Genomic DNA, 5,527 nt, shown 5'->3' on the forward strand with positions numbered 1-5,527 from the left:
AGTCTAAACTGCAAAAGCAACACAAATTAGTAATTTTAAAACACATCATGGCAATATAACCCATTGTTTACAGTCAGTTTCTAAAAATATCACTTTACAGGCAATCATTTTAATGTCCATGGATCTCTTCAAGTTCTGTTTGTTTTATGACCTAGATTATGAACACTCTTTTACTTTCTTTCAGCTTGTTTGTTTGAGACAGGGTCTGGCTATGTAGCCCATACTGGTCTTGAACTCAAGATTGTCCTGCCTCAGACTCCCAAGTACTGGCATTACAGTTATTTGAGACCATTCCAGACTTAAATATGGGCAAATTTTCTAAAGTAATTATGTTTCCTTGATGGAGGGCAGGGAAAGGCTTTCTTCTTGGAAAGTAAATATGTTAATTTCATATAATTAAAGGCATTTAGATTCATAATAAAATTGTTTATTATTTGATCTATGATATTTCAATGTCTCCCTATGTCATCCACACTGAATTACTACCTTTCTGTATTTATATCTTCTTTTCATTATTGATTTTCTACCCCTTGACATTTTCTTGTTAATTATTTTCTAATCTTCTCTTCCCATACAGTATAATGTATGTGGGTAAATACCTAATGTATATGCACATGTACATATAAATGTGTGAATTGATAAAGTCATAGACAAATAACAATAGTAACAACTCAGTGTAATGTTACAATTTTACTTTTCCACTAATCACCCTACCAAAAATGCAACTAATCATAAAATGAGATGCACATTCCATTAAGATCCATAGCTTTAGGATTAAATTTAGTCACTCGTCATCTTGAGTACCTTCTTCCTGAGCTGTAGCTGCTTTCAGAGTGGCCATTGGTTTTGGAGTTTTACTGACGAATGCCTTGAGGTCACCTTACTGTCAAGGATTCTTCTCTCATCTTCAAATTGGAAAGTTGGCGTGACTGGATATTTTACATGGTCTTTCAAACCAAGGAAGTTAAGCTGGAGAATTTTCTCCAACTCAATCTCTCTCCCACTGTCTCTACCATATAGCTAAATGTCATCTGAATCTTTATCTTTTTGAAAATCACGTTTTTTTCCCTGAGTAGCTTGCAGAAGGATTTCTTCTCTTTCCCATTTATGAACTGTACAATTATGTTCCACAGGTTTTAAGTTTGAGTGTTATTTGGTTCTCTCTCTCGATCCATGTTTATCTTTGAAAAGTCTTTTCAATCATTTTTCTTAATAGCAGTTTCAATGCTAGTCTCGCTTTCCACACCTTCAGGGATTACAGATATACAAATATTAGAGTGTTTGAATGTGTTTTCAGGCTCTATCACCTTTCTGCACCACGAAAAACTATTAGCTTAACATTTTTCTCTTTTGAGCTGAAGCTCAATTTTGTCCTTATTTGTACTGGTTCTCTCTCCTGTGATATTTATTTGACAGTTTCTCCTCTTGAGTTTACTTCCAATAGTCATTCATCAGTGCCTTGAAATCTTTTTTAATGAGTCTTAGCTGTATGCTTATGAAAATGTCCACTAGTCCTGCATTCCTTTCAGGGTGGCAAGACTCACTTTCTTCATGTTAGCTATTCCTCTGAGTTCTGCAAGCTGTTCCCCCGAGGCAGCCACAGTTCTTGAATGCTCTGAAGTCCTTCATTCTTTCTTGCTTTGCGTGCTTACTCCTAAGCTTGTTGGCATCAGTCTCTTTTAAGCACAGGTAGTTTTGGTTTGTTTTTGCTTGTAATTGTAGCTGAGGCTTCTGCTGGCTTGGAGCTTAGCAGTTTGATTCTTCACAGAGCTGTGTTCTCTGCCCTCCTCCATAGAAGTTCAAGAGCTAAGGTCTTTTAATTGAAATGCAAGACCTATTTTAAGCTGAAATCCTCAGATATCCTGTAGGAAATTAAGATATAATTAACTGATGTGCTTCTTCAAATAACACCAGGGGTAAGACCTTCATAACTGTATGTATAAGATAAAAAATACTTAAAGTTAAAAAATAAGTATACACATATATAAGTACACTAAATACACAAATATAAAAATATACAAAAATAATAGTCACACACATACATATATGTGGAAACAAATGTTCATATAAGATGAACCCTATGTGTTCAGAATATTTTGCTTCTGTCAGCTAAAGGACACAGAATATTTCAATGAAACAACTAAGAGAAATCGAATTATAAAGCAGAGATTGTGCAGAGCTCACCTACATATGTCAGCATTTATGGAAAGGGATTTTGACTCAGTGTCAGGGGACTTGAATTTCAGTCTTGGCATAACCACTTACTCGCTGTGTAATCGTATGACATTTGGCAAGCCACTGAAAGTTATATGAGTATCTATCTCCTCATCAGTCAGATGGTATTCAATAGCCGTGAGCCAAATCTGAATATATAACTTTCTATTTGCAACAATCTAATCATGTTTTCATATATCTCTTTACATTGGTATATGGGATTTAATTGGCAGGGATTAAGGCAGGACAGTAATGGGGAAACTAAACCACAAAGAGATCTCCAGAGAACATTCATACAGTCCCCGAACATGATCTTACTTTTTAAGCAAGTAAAAAACAATTATTCAGTTTCATAATGCTTAAGTATTATAGAAATATGAGAAAATAAAGTTAATGCTCAAGATTATGATATAAGCCTGGACAAGGTAGCTCGGTGAAATATTGTGTGATTAACATATTCAAGGCCCTGGGTGCAATCACCCAGCACTTATAAAAGGAAAACCAAAAAGATTATGATCTAGTGAGAGATATGTCTATGTGCATTGCTCAGGATAATATAATGCAAATCATGGTGAGTTTTTTTTTTTTTTCCTTTCCTGAGGTAGGGTCTCAATCTGGCCAAGGCTGACCTGAAATTAATTATGTAGTCTCAGGATGGCCTTGAACTCATGGCCATCCTCCTACCTCTGCCTCCCTATTGCTGGGATTAAAGGTGTGTGCCACCATGCCCACCAGCACATGGTGAGTTTTGAGCAACATACTTCAAAGCAAAATGAGAGGATAAAGGAGAAAGCATTTGATTCTGATGGACAGCATTTACCACAACACATTGTTCAAACCCTGGACTCAAGCATCCCTATCATTGAAAAAAATGAGGGAATCTATGAAGTTCCCAGGCCCATAATATCTTCCTTACCCACAGATGTCTCCCTGACATTATACCATATACTTCATACCTTTGGAAAATATGGCCGTGATATGTAGAGAGAGTGGCTGGAAATGAAACTGTGAATATGGACAGAAGATAGGCAATTAAAGACCATGTGAACCTTGTAAAATTTCATAGTGATGCCAAACTGAATGGCCAGATCATGAGCTAGATCCAAGAGAAGAGCTTCTAACTAAGCAGAAATGACCTTCTCTAGCTCCAAATATATGTTCTGATATTAGCTAGCTATGCTATCCTGGGCACAGATACTTAGGGACAGGGCTCAGAGGCCACTTTGTAAGCTGACAATCCACCTGTCCCTCTAACTCAGGCCCCTCATAGTTTAGGTTTCTGTTTCAAAGGAAAACAAAAACTGGGATAGTTTGCAATTAGAGGTTTACATAATTAAACACCAATGTATGAAAATGTAGCCCTTTAAAGAGGCCTGATAATTTTAAAGCTAGGGTCTTAGGCTTCAATGTATCCAAGAGAATAACTTTGAGGTTTCTAGGAGGACAGTTGATAGGAAAATCAGTGTGTAGGGAGACTAAAACAAAATTAGTTTCTATGAATTAAATGCAGAAGGTGATTTCATCATATCCTCATATGAATTCTCAGAAATACTCAGAATTGTTATGGAAAATTAGTATAAGCACCTGATGGGACTTGCCTAATAAAAATTAGAACAGGTGTTTGGTACCTCTACATTCAAAACATTTAAAAATAGTCTTTGATGCTTAGAGTGTTTTGGTACTGGGAGATCTTAGAGAAACAGAACATATTCATTTGTGCATTTATTAAGTTATATTCATTACATAGCTACCTCATATTCTTGTTTTGTGGATACATTAGTTAAAAAATAAGAAACCTCACATATTTGTCAATAAAGTCTCAGGGCTATGGAGATAATTTTCTAATGATTGAATATAAGGAGATATTTCTCTTTCTAAGGAAATGGGAGTGACTTCCTTCAAACTATGGCAATTTAATGTTTTGTCATCATTTAGTAGTGCCTGGAACTGGCTTTGGTGTGGAAGAACCTAAAAAGAACTTTTGGATAGTTCTACCATCATTATTTTCCTTGAAGGTCTTTATTCTGAATCCAATGAACAAATAAGATAGAAAGGGGAAGAGTGTACAAGAAAACTTATGGGATTCTATCTACATATTTTAAAAGGAGTAGAGGAAAAGGTTTGGCAAAAGCATTAAAGATGATTTTGATTAACTATGTGACCTTTATCTGCAGAAATTTTCTTCTTCTTAATGTTTTTAATAAGATCTCCAAAATCTTAGGGTGGCATAATAGAGTAGGGAAATTGTAGTGCCAAGGAAATCTACACTGCAATTGCCATTAGGCACCATGATGTTAAAAATACATATTAACTAATGGAAATAGTGCTGGACACTAATTAAAGTATCCAAATGACTTGTCATTATTAATAACCCTGGACTTCAACAACGAGCAATTACTGTGGAAGTTCTGTGACTATCCTGGGCACAGCATGACAATATTTTAAAAATATGTACACCATGAAAGAATCCCACTTGAAATAGCTGTAAGATGGAGCCAAAAAGTTACCAAGTGGAACTTAGCACTGACTGAAAATGAGTTGGGAATTTATTCTTATTATTTTTAATTGAACTAAAAAGTAGCTTAGTTCTTTTTGAAAAAAAATGTATTCTTAAAAATATATGATTTACTGAATTTAAAATACTTAACTCTGCTGCTCAGTCACATATCCAACCTTCATTGAACCACCATAAACAAATAGCCCTCAAATACTTTCTGGAATAAGCTGAATAAAGAATATAAGGAAGGGCTGCAAAGCCTGAGGGCCTGGGTTTGATTCACCAATACTCACATAAAGCCAGATGCACAAGGTGGCATATGCATCTGGAGTTCATTTGCAGTGGCACACCCATTGTCACCTAAGAGGAAAAACCTACAATTTGTACTTGGTCATTTGATTCCCACACCTGTTATCACAGCTCAGTATCTGTTATTTGGAATAAGTGAATGAAAATGAATGAAGATTAAAACTCAGAAATTACCTCTCACTCTAGTCAGAATGGCTATCATCAAGACAACAAATGCTGGCAAGGATGTGGGGAAAGGGGAACACTCATTCATTGTTGGTAAGAGTGTAAACTGACATAGCCATTACAGAAATCACTGTGGAGGTTTTATTTTTAGAAATCTAAAAATATACCTGCTATATAATCCAGCTAAACCACTCCTGGGAATATACCATATGGTCTCTATACTTTACTGTAGAAATCCTTGCTCATCCATATTTATTGCTGTTCTATTCACAATACCGAAGAAATGATATCAGCCTAGATGTCCATCAATTGAAGAATGGTTAATGAAGATGTGGTGCATAC

The sequence above is a fragment of the Jaculus jaculus genome, chromosome X, assembly GCF_020740685.1.
Source record: "Jaculus jaculus isolate mJacJac1 chromosome X, mJacJac1.mat.Y.cur, whole genome shotgun sequence".
In the NCBI taxonomy this organism is placed as follows: domain Eukaryota; kingdom Metazoa; phylum Chordata; class Mammalia; order Rodentia; family Dipodidae; genus Jaculus; species Jaculus jaculus.